At 36.4% G+C, this 19,824-nt stretch overlaps 1 pseudogene; it reads right to left on the bottom strand.

Moving 5' to 3' along the window:
• Window positions 1–17,426, bottom strand: part of LOC108399736 (sodium/potassium-transporting ATPase subunit beta-3-like) — a 107,316-nt pseudogene extending 89,890 nt beyond the window's left edge.
• Window positions 17,427–19,824: the final 2,398 nt, after the last annotated feature.

Genomic DNA, 19,824 nt, shown 5'->3' with positions numbered 1-19,824 from the left:
TTGTTCTTTCATTTCTCAGCTGTAATCTTCAGCAATGAATGCAATGTTAGCATTTCAGGAAGGAATAACATAAGGTTACTTAGTATTGTAATTATTCACATCTCTTAAATTCTAAAAGGCTAGAGTCATTATAGAAGTGGCATGACATCACTAACTAATATGTTTCAGGAAATTTGAAGAACAATGTAGAAACATAAGTGAGATGAGCCAAACAGAACAGATAATGAGTTAAGCCATAAACTAAATTCAGTATATGAACATTAATATCTTTCCCCATGTAAGGTATATATGTAGAGGGAAGTGAGGAGTACCCTTCAGCAGAAAAAAGCATGTCAGAGGTACTATCAATTTTACAATTGTATTATTTAGGATCTCTTTGAAAGTAATAGCTTTTCAACATTTAAACTGTGCTATAGCAGCAAAATAGTGAGTGCACGATTTCAAGTGGATTGAATAAGACATTCTTTCTCATAAAATGTTTTTAAACAGAGCATTCAGTTCAAGCACTGGTGAATTATATGATATTTCTATTTAGATATCATTAGCTGATTTTGAATGGCATATGAAGTAATCATTTCCCATAGGGAAATGTCTGAAATAAATTTTAAAATTGCAAAGTTTTATGCATAATGTAACAGATTGTTTACACCAAAAAGGTGAGGTTGAGTCCTTGTCCATATCTGGACAATACAGCTAAGCCAAAGTAAAACTTTAGAAAAAAGGCATTTATTAAGGAAAAAGAATGAACAAAGCAATCAATGTATGAGCATAGAAAGCTAGTGAAAATAAGAAGCATTTATGTAATTTTTCCAAATGGTTATCCAGATGTCAGAAAGAAAATATCTTTGAATCTTTATCATATAATGGATTCCTATGTGTAATTCAGTCTACTCCTGGACTTTCAAGTGCCAGTACCATACTTATTATAGAACTTTTATAATATGTTGTAATATCTGCTAAGACTATTTGCTTCCACATGCATTTTCCCTTTTAGTGTATACCTATCTGTTCTTGTTTATTTTTCCATATAAATTTCAGTATCTACTTGACTAGCTTCACTATAAGAAGTTTGTTACATTTATTGGGATTGCATTAAATCTAACAAAACTCTTAGTTCATTTTCTGGCTCCAAGTTCCATTTGCTTTCTTATACATTTGAGAACATAACCCCTAATTTTTATATAAATTTTAGGAATGACATTGCTTTTCATGGATAGTGGCACTCCATACATTGTACAGTCAAATGAAGAATTACATTCAAGGATGATCAAGAATAAAATGGCAAAATTATCATTTTATTCATTAAAGACATTCCTTTAAAAACTAAATGTTAAGGTATTTCCACTTAACAGGAGTCTAGGAAGTCAAAAAGCCAGCAACAGACTACAACCTATGTTTTCAAAAAAGGTTATTTATTATATGTTCTTTAAAAATCTGGGGGGGGGTAATTTCCTAAATAGTATTTAATAGTGTAAGTATATATTTTCTTAAGATACATTGCTAATTGCCATATTAAAGTAGTCTTTGAAAAATTTTCACTTCGCATTTGTTTTAGTTTGTAGATATTTTGACCAAGATATTATGATTAGAATAAATTATATATTCCTATTCTTAGAAGTTGTTTATATCCGAAAATATTTATCCATTTGATAATGACTGTTCTAGATTAGGAAACAAATGTCAGTTGACATGGTAGGATTTATTCTAACATCAGTGAAATTGGCAAACAAAACTGCTTTAAATATTAATGAAGACATCATTATGCTTAAAGAAGTAACTCTAGTCATGAGAGTTTAGAATAGGGCTCATTTAAAGTATAGTAGAAATTGGATATAACACAAACAAAATTAGTTAAACAAAGCAACACAAAGAATACATGATGAATTCTTCTTTTGGCCCTAACTTTTAACATGTTCATATTTGATACCATTACCTTAACACACAGTGCCAATATAAATTGCCTTCTTCACTTAAAATGGAGCCAAAAATATTCCACTTACTGAGACTCAGAAGACTATTCTTACAATTTGTGAGTTAGAATTTTCTAATTGAGAAATCACTTTCTATATGAAACATATATTACATGAAAATACAGTTAAATTTTACATCTTCTACAGTGAGTCAGATGTTAAGTGATCTTTTCCAAGTAATTTGAATTAATGGTTGACAACATCTGTTATTAAAACAAAGCAAAAAAATCTGATGAAGCTATGCATATATAGTTTCAGATTTTTTTGCTTTATTTCAAAACCACACATATTAAAAATTATGCTTGCTAGATTTCTATAAAGTTTACCAAACTAATTTCTGTCAAATTGGCTTGAAGCTTTGGTTCTATTTTATTGAAAGAATTGAGGGAACTATTGCAATTAGTTTAAGTACAAAGTGTTCATAAAAAATGAGATTCATGAAATTTAATTTTCTTAGCAAGGGACATAATCTAAGATCAAGGAAACAAAAGCTATAATTTACTAAGAGGTAGAGGAAATGATTATTGAAAAAACTAAGTTTGTAACTTACATTCAAAATAACTGCAAATGTTCTTATTTATGTCTACCTTCCAGACACATATTTTCTAGTGGCTGAGAATAATTGCACTGGTCACTTACCTAGCTTGTTCACTATGAATTGAGTAAAAAAGGTTAAATCTTTAAAGTCTTGGTTCAAATACCATCATCTCCAATATGCATAGCCTGACTATTCTTTTTTAATTTAAACAAACACCACATTATATACACTTATAAACCTTAAATTGGGATATTTTCATTTCCCATAAAAACTTACTATATTCTAAGATATAAATAGCTTAATTATATACTATTTTAGTGTTTAATCTGCCTCATTCCTTGAGAATATAACTGCCATAAGGAAGGTTATTTTTTCCTGCTTTAATCACAAGAATATCCTAAGAACTTTGTACAGTCCCTGGCATTAAATAAATATTTGTATGTGATAACCCACTACACTGGATTGTAAAGGGATCAGTTTATACAGTTTATATATAGATATATATAGTTTAATATAGACTTAAGCAACTTTATCCAACTCTAAAAACCCTCCAAATTTTCCATGGGAAAATGTGGCAATTTAGTAAATTATACAAACTTTAAAGAGGTTTAATTGGGTAATAATTTAGTGTTTTCCAAAGTGAAGAACTACTGATTGGTATAGCAAGCTGGTCAGAGCTGTTACTAAAATCCAATCAGAATGATGCTGACCAAGGAAGGACACATGATAGGTTTTGAGAGAACGTAGATAGAAGAAGAAAATGGCAGAGATAAGAGCCTAGTAGAATGACAAAGCAAAAGACTACAGTAAGCACTTTGTGCAAGTATTTCAAATACTTGAAATAAACAAGTTCAGAAATAAATGGTATGGTTTCATAGAATCTGTCTTTGAAATTCAAACAAAGCTTAGGTTTAAATTTATATTAGAGCTATCTATTGGAAATACCTAATTAAAATACATGACATAATTTTAAGTGGAGATACATAAGCTGTTTGAAATAGTACATTGTTTTAAGGAAATTGTAATAAAGTCTATCTCCTGCCACTTTCTCCTTTAATCTCCAGCCACACTAGTAGGCCGTCTGTATGCCACATTGTTTGACCCTACGGTCCTCCTCTGGCTGAAATATGTTTTCCTCACATTTCTGCCTACTTCCTAACACTTTCTCAGTCAAATGTCACCTCTACTAAAAGGCTATTAGAAGCACTCCAGATAACTAATGTACCACTCAAACCCCACTAGGCACTCCCTGTATCAGTTATATATTTTATTTGCTTCATAAATTATTTAACAAGTTAAACATATTTAAAATGTTTTTTGCCGGAGTCCAGCTCCAGCGAGTCCAGGGGTCCCTGAAGGAGGAATGGCGTCGGCGAATGAGTGAGGACACAGACACTAGCCAAGATGTTAAGCTGGTCTGGCCTGTTTATTGATAGAAACCTCAAGCAATATATAGGGGATTGGTTACATGAAATCATCCTAAAATCATCATAAGGCATGTGTCATTCAGTGATTTACGGCATAATCTACTAAGAATGTTCCCCTGCTTTCCCATCCATGAAAGGTCATTATGTTTTCTTCTTCAAGATTTTTCTGTAGCTCTCAAAGCTTTAGATTCTGATCTCAGGTTCTACAAGGCACCACAATGTTTTCTGAATGAGTCTTAAAACCTGCTTAACTGGACTCCCAACTAGGCTCGCTGTGGGGCATGTTGTTTCCATAGTTCCCTGAAACCACTCACAGTAGAACAAGCAGCACTCATTCTGTTGACTATAACAATGCTTATCGTAATTTCTACAGTAATAATTCTTAAGGGGACTCTACGAAGACTTTTCCACCTGTTTTCCTGACCCACACTCCATGTTGATCACCTCTTGTTTCTCCTAGGGGACAAGTTGGCCAGGGAGCTGTACCCCAAAGTCACCTGAACTTTCTTCTATTTCCCGGCCCAAGAACAATAACCCAGCGGGCTGCCGGGAATGTGCAGGGTCACAAGCTGAGTTTTATGATTGCTCTACGGCTCCTAACAGTCCTTTCTCTAGGGGCTTTTTCTGATTCAGGAGGGCTGTTTGAATCTAGGGGAATAGTCAAATTAAACAATTGAAGAGATATCAGTAGCCTTCCCTTTGGAGGTCCGCCGTGCAGCATCCATCCATCGGCCTCATGGGCTGTGCCATCAGGCAGGTGGAGTAGGTTGGCTCCTGGCAGTCTTTGAAGTATACTTATATTATTTACTTAGTTTCTGTCTCAACAGCCCCTCCACACCCATAAAAAGGAAAGTTTCATGACAGATAAAAGGTTATTTTCTCCCTACATTATTCACCACAATATTCCTGGTTCCAATAGTACTTGGAACATAGTTGGTATTCAATACCTTGTTCTTGAACCAATGAATTATTGTAAGCAGTCCATTAATTCTGGTTTTTGGAATAGCAACTTGCCAAAACACCTTAGGCATGTTTTGCTGATGTGGCCCATGTTAATATCTCTACTTGAGAATAACTTATATTTGTTTTAAAATATAAAATTCAAGGATTTAAATAAATAGAAACTGTCCTGATTATATGTATTGAGGTTTTAGTTTATATGTGAAAATAAAAATATGAAACTACCTACTAATTACTGATTAAAATGTTAGTGTAAAAGTTGACTGTGTTTACTGCTTAACAATGTGATAAACTAGTGTTTTGATATGGCATTCTGTAATAGAAAAGATAAGTAAACCAAAGTCATTTGAGTTAAATCAGTTTATGAATTACCAAGGAAGACTGTTATAGTTAGTCCACACACTAACAGTTATGTCTTAGTCCTATATTATGTAACATATTTTAAGCAAATTTATATATATATATATTATATATAATGCATGTATGTGTAAATATGTATGTATAATATATATATATATATATATATATATATATATGTGGTATACATAGGTATGTACATATGAACATGTACACTTATTTTCCTGTTAAAGATTTTTTTTTTTTAGTTGTTCACCTAGAGCAGCCACTCTCAGCCAAGGTTGTCGGACCTCTGGGGAATGTTTGTCAATGTCTGGACACATTTTAATTGAAACAACTGAAGCACACTTCTGATGTCTGGTGAATAGCGGATAGGATGCTACTAAACCTGTTGCAGTGCACAGGACAGCCTCCCGTGATAAAGAATTACCAGACCCACAGTCAATAGAGCTGTTGTAGACTGGATGGTTGGGTCCCCTCAAAATTCATATGTTGAAGCCCTCACTCCCCTGCCTCCTGCCCATGAGGTGCTTTTAGGGGATAGAGCCTTTGGGAGATAATTAGGATTAAATGAAGCCATGAAAGCAGAGCCTTTAGGAATGGGATGTCTCTTATAAGAACATTGATGAGAAAGCTGGCTGCTCTCTGCTCTCCCCCATATGTGGAGATATGAGAAGCTAACAGTCAGCAACCCACAAGAGGGGTCTCAAACTCAGCCACGCTGGCAGCCTAACCTTGGACTTCTAGTCTCTGGAAGTGTGAGAAATAAGTTTCTGTTGTTTACAAGCCACAGTACTTTGTCATAGTAGCCAGAACATATTGAAAGCTAAGATTAAGAAATCCTTACCTAGAGATAGGCTTGTAAGTGTTTTGGTGATATTTTTACTTTCTTGTGACACATAAATTTGAGGTTAAATATATCAATTGTCCAACAGAGGGAAAAAGATAGTTCAATTTTAGCCGCCTAGCAGTTTTAGTTGGTACTGTTCAGTAAGGCAGTAGTATTTTTATAATCATTGCATTCACGGGGCAACCAGATCATTTCCTAAACTTCAGTTTGATCCAACTAAGTTCACAGCCTTCCCTTGGATCACACGCCATGCTTTATTTGAACTGTCTTTTCATTTTCTTTGTATTCTAGGTTTAAGCCCTTAGACTTACATTTCAGCATATTCAGGCTTAGTTTGTTCATCTAGTATGAGTAGTAATATACTTTTAGAATATTGCAGGTATTCTCAAAAGGCCTTTTGATGATTTCTTGCATAATGATGCCCTGGTATTCTTACCACCATCCTAGATACTAAATGTTTATTTCTTAATCAAAGATACTCTTTGGCTTCTGTGATATGTCCTCACTGATTTATCATCATCAAATAGAAGGTCAATGGACTTTGACATACTGATGGATAAAAATGAACAAATGTTTCACTTCACTGCTTTGCTCAGTGTGTTCCAGACATATAGTCTGGGTGATGGAATTAATGAAATCTCTCAGTAGCAGTCAAATTCAGATTGAGGTATTTCATGAAACTAAAAACAACAACAAGCAAACAAAAAATCAAAAGGGATCATTATCTCATGCCTCCACTGTGCAATACATAATTGAATACAAAATTTAAAAAGAAATAAAGAAAAAGAGCAACTACAAATCTTGACTAAATGTCTTTCATGTATATCTGGAAAGAATACATTAAAAATTTAGTATTTCCAAAAAATGTCTTTTAAAACTTAAAATCTCACTTTGGGAGAATGAAAGACTAGGAAGATAAGGGAGACAAAAGAAAATATCTTCACAGTTGGTACTTGTTACCTCTGCTTCTATCTCAATCTATTAAAAATACCTCATTTATACATATTTACCCTTTTCAAATAGCTGTCCTTTGTACTATCTTTTCTTATCTGAGAGAAGAAATCACCCTTTTTTCCTTCTTCAGAAACAAGAAAGATCTCAAACCTCCTAACTTTACATCTCAAGGATTGAGAAAAAGAGCAAATGGAAACCGAAGTTCATTCAAGGAAGGAAATAAAGATCAGAGAAGAAATAAATGAAAGAGAAACTGAGACAATAAAGATCAATGAAACTAAGAACTGCATTTTTGAAAAGAAACAAAATTGAAAAAGCGATGCTACAATTAATATTAAAGAAATGCAAATGATCATGAAACTACAATGAGCAATTATATACCAAGTTGAAAAACCTAGAAGAAATGAATAATTCCTAGAAACATACAACATAGCAAAATTATATCATGAAGAGAATATGAACAGAGAAATTATTTTACTAGTAAGCTGAATCAGCAAGCAAAAATCCTCCCAACTTAAATAAAGATCCAGGACAAAATAGTTTCAGTGGTGAATTCTACTAAACATAAACAAGAATTAATACCAACCCTCAAAAAAAATGAAAAGATTTCCAAATTCACTTACAAGGTCAGCATTATCCTGATTTCTAAGATCAGACAAGGATGCCACAAGAGAATTACAGGCCAATATCCCTAGTGAACACAGTGCAAAAAGCCCCAGCAAAATATTGGCAAACCAAATTCAACAATACATTAAAGGATCATACACTGCTGTGATGGAGTGAAATTTATTCCAAAGATACAGGGACTGTTTGACATACACACACACACTCAGTGTGATACATTAACAAAATGATATATATAAAGAAATATATAAATATATATTTATATATTTAAATATATAAAGAAAAAATATATCTTTATATATATATATATTTATCACAATATATAAAGAAAAAGGATTTTACAAAAATTTGACATCACTTATAAAAACTCTCAACAAGTGGGTATAGAGGGAATACACCTCAACAGAATAAAGTCCATATGTGACAAACCCATAGTTAACATCATACTGAAGGGTGAAAAGCTGAAAGCTTTTCCTCTAAGATCAGGAGCAATACAAGGATGTCCACTCTTACCACTTTTATTCAACATAGTATTGGAAGTCCTACTCAGAGCAATTAGGAAAGAAAAAGGAGAGCCATTCAAATTGCAAAGAATAAAACTTTCACTATTTGCAGATAACGTGATATTATATATAGAAAACCCTAACGATTTCACCAAAAACAGCTAGAATAAGCAAATTCAGTCAATTTGCAGGCTACAAAATGAATATCAAAAATGCTAATGAGCTATCAAAGAGAAATTTAAAAACAATGCTAAATGTATCACACAAATAAAATACCCAGGTATAAATTTAACCAAGGAAATGAAAGGTCTATACACTGAAAACTGTAAGACATTCATGACAGAAACTGAAGTCACAAATAACTGGGGAGATAATCTGTGTTTATGGATTGGAAGAATATTGATAAAATTCGCATAGTACCCAAAGCAATCTACAGATTAAATGAAATCCCTATCAAAATTCCAATGGCATTTTTCACAGAAAGAGAGCAAAAATCTTAAAATTTGTATAGAAACACAAAAGAACATAAATAGCCAAAGAAGTCTCAAGAAAAAACAAAGCTGAAGGCGTTCTTCATGATTTCAAGCTATATTACAAAGTTGTAGTTATCAAAGCAGTTTTGTACTGGTATAAAACAGACACACAGATTAATGCAACAGAATCAAGAGTGCAGAAATTAACCTCCGTAAATATAGTCAATTTATAACAAAGGAGTCAAGAATATACATGGGAAGAACAGTCACTTCAATAAATGATGTTGGGATAATTGTACAGCCACAGGCAAAAGAATGAAACTGTACTACTATCTAATGTCATATAGAAAAATAAACTCCAAAGAGATTAAAGATTTGGGCATAAGCCCTGAAACCATAATACTCCTAGATGAAAAATAGGCAATTTGCTCCTTTGTGTCAGTCTTCACAGTGACTTTTTTTGGAAATGACTCCAAAAGCAAAGGCTAACTCCAAAAGGTAACAAAAGCATAAATGACTGGGACTACATCAAACTGAAATGCTTCTGCACAGCAGAGGAAACTATCAAAAAAATAAAAAGTCAACCTTCTAAATGAGAGAGAATATTAGTAAATCATATGTCTGATAAAGGGTTAATATCCAAACTATAAAAACTTTTCCAAGTCAATAGCAGAAAAATGATTTTTTTGATTAAAAAATGAGAAGAGGACCTTAATAGACATTTTCTCAATTTTTTACCAAAAGCTGGTATTTGCCAGAGGCAGGGGTTATGTGGTGGGCTAAATGGGTAAAGATGGTCAAAAGATACAAACTTAAAAAAAATCATCCTTTCTTTACTGTAAGTGCACATAATTAAGTGTGATTCTGAAACACACCAAATCAGCAAATGTACTTGAAGAATGTGAGTTTGATGAAATTTCTAATTGAATATGAAATCTATGAATTTGAATAGCCAACCAAGTAAAATCCAAGAAGAAATTCTTAAAAATGCTTAGGTAGTAAATATGTGGGGGATGCAGAACAGAAAGCATCTATACCCACCTTTGTGTGAGCCTTCTCCTTACAAATTAGGTAAAAGATTAATCCTTGTTTGAGCCTACTAACAACTTGATTTCAAAGAAATCAAAAACACAAAAATGATTTATTTCTATATCAGTATTTTTAAAGGCAGTTTCCATTGTTTCTGAAACTACTCTCAATATTCAAACATACTTTACCTTTAAACTCTGAAAATGTTTAATACTTGATATTAACTTCAAATTGAGCTAAAGTAAGTATGTGTACATGTGTGGATGTCCTTATATACAGTTGATATTTAAGAATTATATTACTACCACAATAATATTATTTATTATAAGGCAGGAATTTAAATGCCAGAATTAACATATTTATCCTAGCAAATTAATACTCCTAGCATCAAGTTCAATAAAAATAAGAATTCCTTAGCTAAAAATAATTCCAGCTGCTATTGTCTTTGAAAATAGTTGACACATTAAATTGGATTAGATACATTCATGAACTCTGATGTACATCATATATGTATTTATAGATATTCCATTAACCTTTGCTGAAAATAAAATATTTTTCATAAAGCAAATTAAGTAATATAATCACATTATATATTTATTTCACCAAATACATGAACAATCTGAACAATCTCAAATTGCTAGACCTTAATTTCTGGATTGTGTTTGTGGCATTGATTCATTCATTCATTACCTCTGTTTATTCTTGTAAACCACCTTCTCTTTAACTGCACTGTCCCACTCTTTTTACATATCCCATTACATCCAAATGCCTGGACTTTGAAATTTATCTTTCCATTTCTATACCTGGCATTTGTTTAATGCTTCAAAGACATCCTGACATAACTAGCAAGAAGGAACTATGAAGTTTTATGTGTCCCCATTTATGAAGGGAGAAGGCTTCTCTAAAAGATGAGGTAGGAAGGTAGTGCAGCTTTATTCTGATTTTATCATCTCCCCAAGAGAATGTTAGCAAGTTCTTAAACTCACAACCACACACCAACAAAGGACATGGATTCCATGATGATAAAGTGTTCATAACCCTTAACGAAATAAAGACGTTTCAGTAAATACCTAGACCAACTGTAGAAGTGGCTCCACCTGGGCCAGAAAAACAGCTTCATAGCTGCATTGGGTGGGTGCTTATCCAAGATGGGTCCTGAATGCTCTCAGTCTGCTATGGCCTAGACAAGTGTAGGACTCCCTTTTGTACTATGTATATGCCATCCAGTTAAAGCTCTTACTCTCTTTCCCTGAAAGCATCATGCACTTTCCATTTGAATTTCAAGATTAAAAGGCACATCTATGCTGCCATTTTCTAGTTCTCATCAAGTGTATTTGACTTTTAACTTCACTAATCTTTTCTTACATGGGGTTTGCTTGTTCCTAAGCATAATGCTTATGAGAAATTTCTTATCATTAAGTATAGCTATTTGTACATGTCACAAGCTCCATCCTAAGGATGAACTGAAAAGAGATTATGCATCATAGAATTTCCACACAGTGGTTCTTAATGAAAAGTTGTTTGATGTTGAACACGTATTTTCTTACCATATGTTGATCATATTATCAGAAGCAAATAATTTATAAACTATGGCAGTCATGAATGTAAGTTGCTTATATCTCCATTCAAGAGAGAAACTCCCACAAGGAGAATCCCTACCTGAGAATCCCTACCTGACTGCTTATCATAAAGACCATCAAGAACTGCCTCAACTTTCAAGGTGAAGCCCTGAGCTTCCTGGAAAACAATGGAGGAGGATGAAAGTGTACAAAAGTGCAAGGGAATGTCCTGTCATGTGTCATGAACAAGGTCTTTGAAAAGTTCAGGAAGAATATTGCAAACAAGGATAATGGAACTGGCTGGTATTTACAAAGTTACACTGATACACTACAGAGAGATGATGATAAACTGGGTGTAGTTAAGAGTACAAGTCAGCGAACCTGGATTGTAGCTTTCAAAGAGGCCCTCAGCTCTTAGAGTGTGAGGTAGGACCAGCTGAGGGACAGACTCAGAGCATCAAGATCATTGAACTGCAAGGATTATTGAATGTTCAGCCTAGATAGGTATATTATGCTATGTTTAGGGCTTGGCTAAGAAAACATCAATTACTGAAACTTAGAACAGTAACATCTGTGTAGGTTCTTCTGAAGATTTTAACTCTGAACCCTCAGTCTTCAAAGAGAGCTCACGTTTCCTATTATGTCCTAGAAGTTCCTCAATGTGGGAATATGCTGCAAAGGCCTTTCCCTGCAAGGTATCAGGTAACCCCTCAAGAGATGTCCCCATCTTCTCTTCTGACATCAAGATAGGTACATAGTGTTAAATTCCAGGATAACCTGTGAAGTCATCACCAAATTGGGTAGATCCTCCAACAGTTCATTGTAAGATAAAAATGACACATCAAGGTGGAGCCTGAGCAGGACTAGAAAGCATAAGTTACATGAGGCCATAGCCTACATTCCCATGCCACCTATATTTGCATCCCTCCTCCACCTTGTATCTTGGGTATATTGAGGGAATATGAAACATCCAACTTTGCTTTATTGATAGATTGGCTCAGTATACAGAACAAACCAAAAGAAAATGAAGGCTACATTGTAGCCACTTTCAGTGGTAGCTCTGAATGGCAGTGGGTGAGATTACTTTATGGCAAAGGAGATGTAGCCAGAGATGAGAATATATGTGGAATTGTGGGCAGTGTTGAATAAACTGACAGTTAAAGGACTAGACTATAAGATTAGAAATCTAGGTGAAATACATGTGGATGGACTATATGCAAGTGGGCATCAAGTGTGAAAATTTTCATGTCAGATATAAATGCCCACCAGAGAGCAGTCATCATGGAAAAAGCACTGAACCACCATGTAGACAAAATTACTCAGACAGTTGATACTAAAAACCCCTTGTGTTTGGCTATGCCAGACCTGGTATAACAGGTATAGAAATGGAGAGATCATCTGGTTAGGGATGGAGAGCCAACAGCATGGAGTCTAACAATTTAGCTTCTGCCTTCTCAGATTGTTCAATCTCTAAGAAACGAAGACCAGTTTTGAAGCACCCATATGTCACTTTTCCTTGGGAAAACAAACCATCCATATGGTGCCAAGTTCGCTCTAGGTTCCTCCATCCTCAAAGCGGTAGCAAGCCATTGTCACAGGAACTGATACCTATTCTGGTTATGAAGTTTTTTTGTACCCACAGAGCCCCAGCCAGCACCAAATCCAGTTCTCAGAAAATGCCTAATGCACAGGCATGATGTTTTACCAATAAATCATCTAGCCAGGGAACACATTCACACCAAGGAGGTACAGGATGATCTAACCGGCACACACACTCAATAGAAAATAATTGGTAATATTATTTCTTGAGGAAGGAAGACCAATAAAATTCACATTACCATTACACACATTTTAAGCTTTCCCAATGGAACCATGAAAATTCAGAATTACAGTGAAAGTGGCCTTTATGTAATAATTGTAGAACTTTGTTCTAGACAGTAGGTTAAAAATAGAATATAATGGTGCAATGTTTTCTAAGCACAGATACTTTAAACTTTTCTATTATGTAAAAAAATTTCAATCAGATGAGCAGAATTAAGGATATTTAAGCAATATATTACAGAAATAAATATGACTTGCTCTTTGAATCATTGAATAATTTTCAATTGGTCAAAAAACAAGCCAGAACAAAATAGGCTGTCATCAGATTAACAAACTCATTTCCACTTTCAATTCCCACAGGTAATACTGGTATCCATAATGGTGTGCCACAGGATGTAGTAAAACAGACAAATATGGATTACAATAAACCGACTAGAAATCTCATAATTTAAGGTAAAAGCATGGTTTGAGGAACTTTAGAGAAATTACATTTGCACCAAGTATCTCATAGAATGTGCTGAAAATTTACTTTAAATCCCCCCCTTTATTCCATTCTAGTGCAATGCTCCCTATATGCATACTACATTTAAGTTCAAAAATTCTTAGATATGGATTAGAGGTGAAGGTTCTTTCAGAAATAGTAGCTTAAGTAGCTAGAGCCAATTCCACATGTATATTGAGAAAATCTTTCAACAAATGTCCTCTCTCTATCAATACAAAAGGGGCAGAGCACAACTGTATAATTGAGTAAATATTAACATATTACATATATGTAAAGTAAAACAAGGGTGGTTAGACAATCTGTACAGGATTCCATGCAATTTATACAGAAAAGTAAAAAAGTAAAAACTTCTCCCATTCTTCCTAGAGGGACAAAAATATACAACCATGATTGCTTCCAATACCCCTGCTGGGGGCCTTCTACATTAATCTTGGAGGTTTGTGTTCACAGTCCCAAGAATCAGAAGGTCCAGACCTTATGTTGTAAAATCAGCATTAAGGGTCTTGTGTTCAAGAAGACACCTTCAGAGGACAGAGTGGGGAAAAAGTGCCTCCCTATCAAACAAAGAAGACATCAATGCACAGTTCACACACACATACACACACATTTTAACTAAGGCAATGAGGAATATAGGTACAAAATATAAAACTATTTAAACATTTTTCATCCCCGTAAATGTCTTTTTCTGGTGAGCCAGTGACTCTCAACTTCCCCTTGGTTATGCTTTGAATTCATCAGTAAAACTTTATTATAATCTGGATTGATGGCACAGGTTTCTTCCTCAGTTACATAGTTCTGTCTCTTTAAGCAGCATTTCCCCTAAATGGAAGAGTGAACTGAGAATTCTGTTTAATGAAGCTGGCAAGTTTAACAGATGATTCTGATAATGAAACCAACCATTCAATGCCACATAAGTGTAACTTTTCTCTGAGGAACCAATACCACAGAAGCCAAGCACTGCCCAGAGAGATGATGCCATTTACGGTTTTAACCTAGGGACCAGCACTGGCACTGCCAGTGGTTTTAGTTTCCTGAAAATGTGGAAAGGGTGAAAGATTCAGCTCTGCTCTCCATCTATACAGTCCTTTGCTTAATCACTTGCATTTCTGTCACATGACACATTCTTGTTCTCCATACCAAACATACTCTCACATTCTTTCTCCACTTTCATTGGTCAATAGGACTTCTGCCCTCCATAATTAAAAAAAATTAATTAATAGAAAAGTTTCTTATTGTCTTTCCATTTCCTATTCCCAATGAAATTCACATTTATTAATTTTTTACCTCATTTCTTTCTGTCCTCTCAGTGGGACTTTTGGTAGGAGAATTAAAGGTTGATAGTTGCTATCTTAAACTAGAATGCAACACGAATTCTGGCGTGTGTGCACCCTGGCGCTTTATTCCCAGTGCCTGCAATATTGTCTCCTGTTGGATTCCCAAAATACACCTGAGAAAACTTTTAGGTAAACTTAGAAACAATGAATCCTCCCTCCAGACTGGCATCTGGAACACGTTCCCATGTCTGAGGAGTACACCAATGTGTAGTGTTCATGGGGAAGCAGCATTCTGCTTTCAACTGCCAAAGCCAAATGGTTCAGGTGCTAGACTTCTTTATCTGACACATACTTAGAGTATGGTGTTGGGATTTTGGGGCAACGCGAAGAGTAAAGAAGGCAGCAGGAGTCATTAAGGATGGTGCTTAAAAGAAGCCACTTTATTTTGCACAAAGCTGTACTTTTTATACTGCTATACTGCTAATTCATGGTTATATGAGCATGCAGGTGGCCTTCATGGCCAGGTGTCTGGCCTTCAAGGCCCTTATCGAGCTCCTTTTTCATGGGTACAACATGCTGTGTTTTTAAGTTTTTCGAAGCCAGACATATCTGGCTCTATATAAGGCTAGACATATTTGGGGTAAAGCAGCAGACAGCTATCCTTATAGAACAGTAGGGAAACGGGTGGTGGGGGGGGGCTTCCCTACATATGGTTATTTGACCTAAGATTTGCCAATTTGATATACCATTTGGGCTTTGAATTCAGGTAATAAAAATGGCATGTGGAACCATCATGTTACAATATAATTATTCTAATAAGTTCATGTTCTGTGTTGAGTTGATTTCTGGCTTATTCCCTCAAGAATCTCTGACCAATACAAATACTGCTAACAGGGTACAGGTTTCTGGAAAGAGATTCTCAGGAAGGAGGAACCAGTTGAGAGTGGATATTTTGCTTAATTCAGACTGACTGCAGTATAAACTTAATTTTAGGATTAGAATCTGGCAGTCTAAGACATGTAGTAATGAAAGAATGAACTAAATTGATACAGATCGCTGGAGTGAGTTGCTTATTAAAGCCTTTGGGGTTTAGATGGGTACTCCCTAAAACAGGGGAAAATGACAGAGAAGTTTAATAACTGTACAATGGATTGGCTGTTGCCACCAATGACATAGAAACCATAGAAAAAGAAAATACCACTCTAAAATCCTATTATTCATCAACCCTAGAACAATCTGTGACCTTGCTAAAGAGCATCTTACCTCATGTAGCTTCAGGATAAAGAAAGCAAATAGAAAGTTTGCTGAATTACTACTCCATTTCAGTAAAATGAAGATGCTGGTTACTATTAATATGCTATTATTTTATATACAGTTATGAAAAAGAAACAAAAATCACTGACCTCCACTCCTTTAGAAACCTGGAAGTGAGCCCCATTTGTCACAGTCAGAGAAAAGAAAGATCCGCTGGGCAGGATTTTCAGCTGGGACTGCAGTCACCTCAGCAATGCGAGACAAGAGCTACACTACACCACGCCTTGCAGCACCTCCTCGGCCAGAGACCGGGTGCAATATTTGCCTGAGACTTTTCACCAACAGCTATTTATGGGTTACGTGCTCTAGGTCCTGAGCTTGGTTCGTGTGCCCTCCGGGAAGGGCTTCCAGCTGCTTCTGGCTAACTGTTGCAGGAGCAGCTGTCCGAGGGCCACGGGGAGCCTCTGCTGTTTGAACACTTCAAGAAAAAAAAAAAAAAAGAAAAGAATGGTGTCTTGCCAATGGGTTACAGCCCTGGGCAAGTCCTCTATAGATTCAGTGAAAATGAAAAATGACAATGGAACCTGTTGAGGTGAAAGGGTTTATTACCCGGCTTGTTCACCCAGCTATGTTGAGCACTAGAATTACATCTGCACACAACAGTCTGCAGGTTTTAATCGTCCTCCACCTCTGCCTCCGCCCAGAGCCCTGGGCAGAGCTCTTTATATAGTGACTCAGTGTCTGTCCTTGGTGTTGCCACCAATCCAGTCTCTGCTTTCCTAGCCACTGTGTTGTCCAGAGCACTGGGTGGAGCTCTTTATATAGAGTCAACAGCAACGTACTGCCCACATGTGTGTAGTGAGGTAGCCAACCAGGGCCAGGTGAGAATCCTGGCCACAGGAACCTTCGCTTCATCCACAAATGGATATTCTGTCCGACAAAAGATTGAGAGAAGCTAATTCATAAAGAGAGAACTGCACCAACTGGAGCTGAGAAGTGCTGGAATGGGAGCTGGTCCTGATGGGTCAAGACATCACCAGCGTGTGACCCTTCAGCCTTGTGGGGTACGTCAGAGGGACCCTCAGGGCCAAAGCTTTTTTCCCAAACACGGGGAAGAGCTGGTACTGGGGAAGAGCCTGGGCATCCCCAAACTACTCAGGACACCTAGAGAAGGGGGCGGGGGGCCCCAGCTGGAGCTTCTGGGCCCCCACTGCACATTCACCAGTGACTTCTATGCCTACCAGTTCCAGCACGGGGAGATGTACCGTGACTCCAAGGAGGGCTAGAAGCCCCTCTCCTGCAAGAGGTGGAGCTTGGTGCCCTAAGCTCATCCCCCCAGCATCCTTTCCCTCAAGAGCCTCCTGGCCATAGACTCTGGCTCCCTTGCAGTGTGGCACAGTAAGAGCTCCTGGAAAGTTTTCTGTGGGTGGCTATCCCCCCTGCAGTGGCTTGCTTCCGGCCCCTGGGGTCACCTCTCTGAGGAACTCAAGATGGGTCTGACATTGCAGACTCCACTCTGCTGTGAGAAGCTGCAATAAAGTTTTATAACTTAAAAAAAGAAACTGAACTAAGACATAGGTTTGACATAAATTGTTGTATAATCATTAGAGAACTATAGATTTTAGACAAAATTTTATCATGTATTAATCACACTTGAAGCTTACAAAGGAAACTAATGGAATAGACTAGTTAAGATACTACTAAAGCATCTTTAAAGTCAATGTCTGAAGTTTTGGATCACTTTTCAACTTAGAGTTATTGATATATTGTTTTTTTCCATGCAATATTTCCCCTGTGTCCCTGTCTTGCCAATGGGTTTCAGCCCCAGGCAAGTTCTCTATGGATTCAATGTGACCAAAGAAATTGCCAGCAAAACATTCTTGGGATGAAAGGGTTATACCCAACTTTATTTCCAGGTGGCAGGTTAGTCACTAAAATCCCATTCACTCAGAGCGAGTCTGCATGCAGCAAGCCGATCTCTGCCTCTGGACCACTCTGTTTGCACAGCCGTCCTCTGGGCCTCTCTCCTGCACAGCCATCTCACACAGCCGTCCTCTGGGCCTCTCTGCACAGTTGTCCCGCACAGCCATCCTCTGAGCCTCTGTCCTCAGTGCTGCCACCACTCCAGCCTCTGCTCTGCTCTCCTGCAGTCTTGCAGCCCTACCACCGTGTCACGCACAGAGCACTGGGCGGAGCTCTCTATATAGAGTCAACAGCCATGTATTGCCCACAGGTGTGCAGTGAGCTAGTCAGCCAGAGCCAGGTGGGAATCCTAGCCACAGGAACTCTCATTTTATCCACAGTCCCTAAGACTGTTACTGGTACAGCAGCATTTCTTTTTAAAAAGTGTTCTATTATAGCCTCTAGGGTATTTTTCCAAACTTCTGACATGCTTCTTCAAGTTTTGACACTGGTCCATTCAAAATTAACTGAACTCATATTCACTTGCTCAGTTGAATCTCATGGAAGTTAAACAGCTCTGTCCAAAATGCAAATTTTCTTACAAATTGAGTATTAACAATTGAACAATGGTCCAGTCTGTCACTTGAATCTGTCTTACTAACTTTTTGGTTCTTTAAAATATAGTTCCTTTCTTCTGAAGGAGTTGGTAATTTCTTCTGCCTCCAGCTGCATTTTATTTAGTTTGACAGGCTACCCTGTTGTACCCTGTTTGGTGCCAAAAGTAACACAGCTTCTTCTATTTGCAGGATGTTTTATTTTTGTGGTATCATAAACTAATGTTTCTTATGTGCATATAAATCATTAATGTGATGGTTAATTTTATGTGTTAACTTGACTGAGATACAAAGTGCCCAGATATGTGGTTAAGCAGTATTAGATTAATGTTTGAATTGGTACACTGAATAATGCAGACTGCCCTCTCCAATATTATGGGTGTGTCTCATCCAATCTGTTGAGGGCCTAAATATCTATACATAGATATAGATACAGATACAGATATGGTCTGTTTCTCTGGAGGAACCGAGTAATAAAGTGAGGATCTTGTTAAAATATATATTCTGATATATTAGAATTGGGGGTGGAGAACTGGGAGCTAAATTCTGCATTTGCTACAAATCCCACATGATGCCAGTACTTGGGTAGCAAGTAGCAGGGATTTCAAGCATGTGCCCTTTGCTCTGTAACAAAATATGAAATTGTAGTAATGCACCTATTAGTATAAAATATACACTTTCTATGAACACAGTAAAATTTAGTTTTAAAAACAAATTGGCAAAACCATGATTTTTCAGTTTGAGGAAAGACAAGTCTGTAAAACCATAAATGACTTTGCACTTTGCTTCAGGAAATTTCTGAAACCCAATATGAATGACAAAGCCTCATAACCTTTTGCCCAATCCCCATCTGTTCTCTGCCTTGAAAAACCCGCCTTAAACCACTTGAGCCCAGACTCCCCAGAAGCCTTATATACATATCCCACTTCTGACTTCCCTACTGAGACAGTTCAAAGACTGTCAAGATGGTATTTTCCTAACTGCAGTGAAGTCAAATAAACCAACGTTTGCTCTTTAACAGCCTATCTGGTGATAATTGATAGAGATTTTTTAAAATTGTATCCTAATTTTTTGAAGATGTTTTGAGTGGCAATTAAACACAAATAGGGCTGTTGGCTGAATTAAATCAGTGTATAATATATGAAGTGCTAAAAGGAAAGAAATTCTCATCACTGAGGCAGGTTTATTCCCTCCCCTCTCGGTCATTCAGCAA

Source organism: Manis javanica, chromosome 3, assembly GCF_040802235.1.
Source record: "Manis javanica isolate MJ-LG chromosome 3, MJ_LKY, whole genome shotgun sequence".
NCBI classification, from domain to species: domain Eukaryota; kingdom Metazoa; phylum Chordata; class Mammalia; order Pholidota; family Manidae; genus Manis; species Manis javanica.
This window is presented reverse-complemented; position numbering and strand designations above follow the sequence as displayed.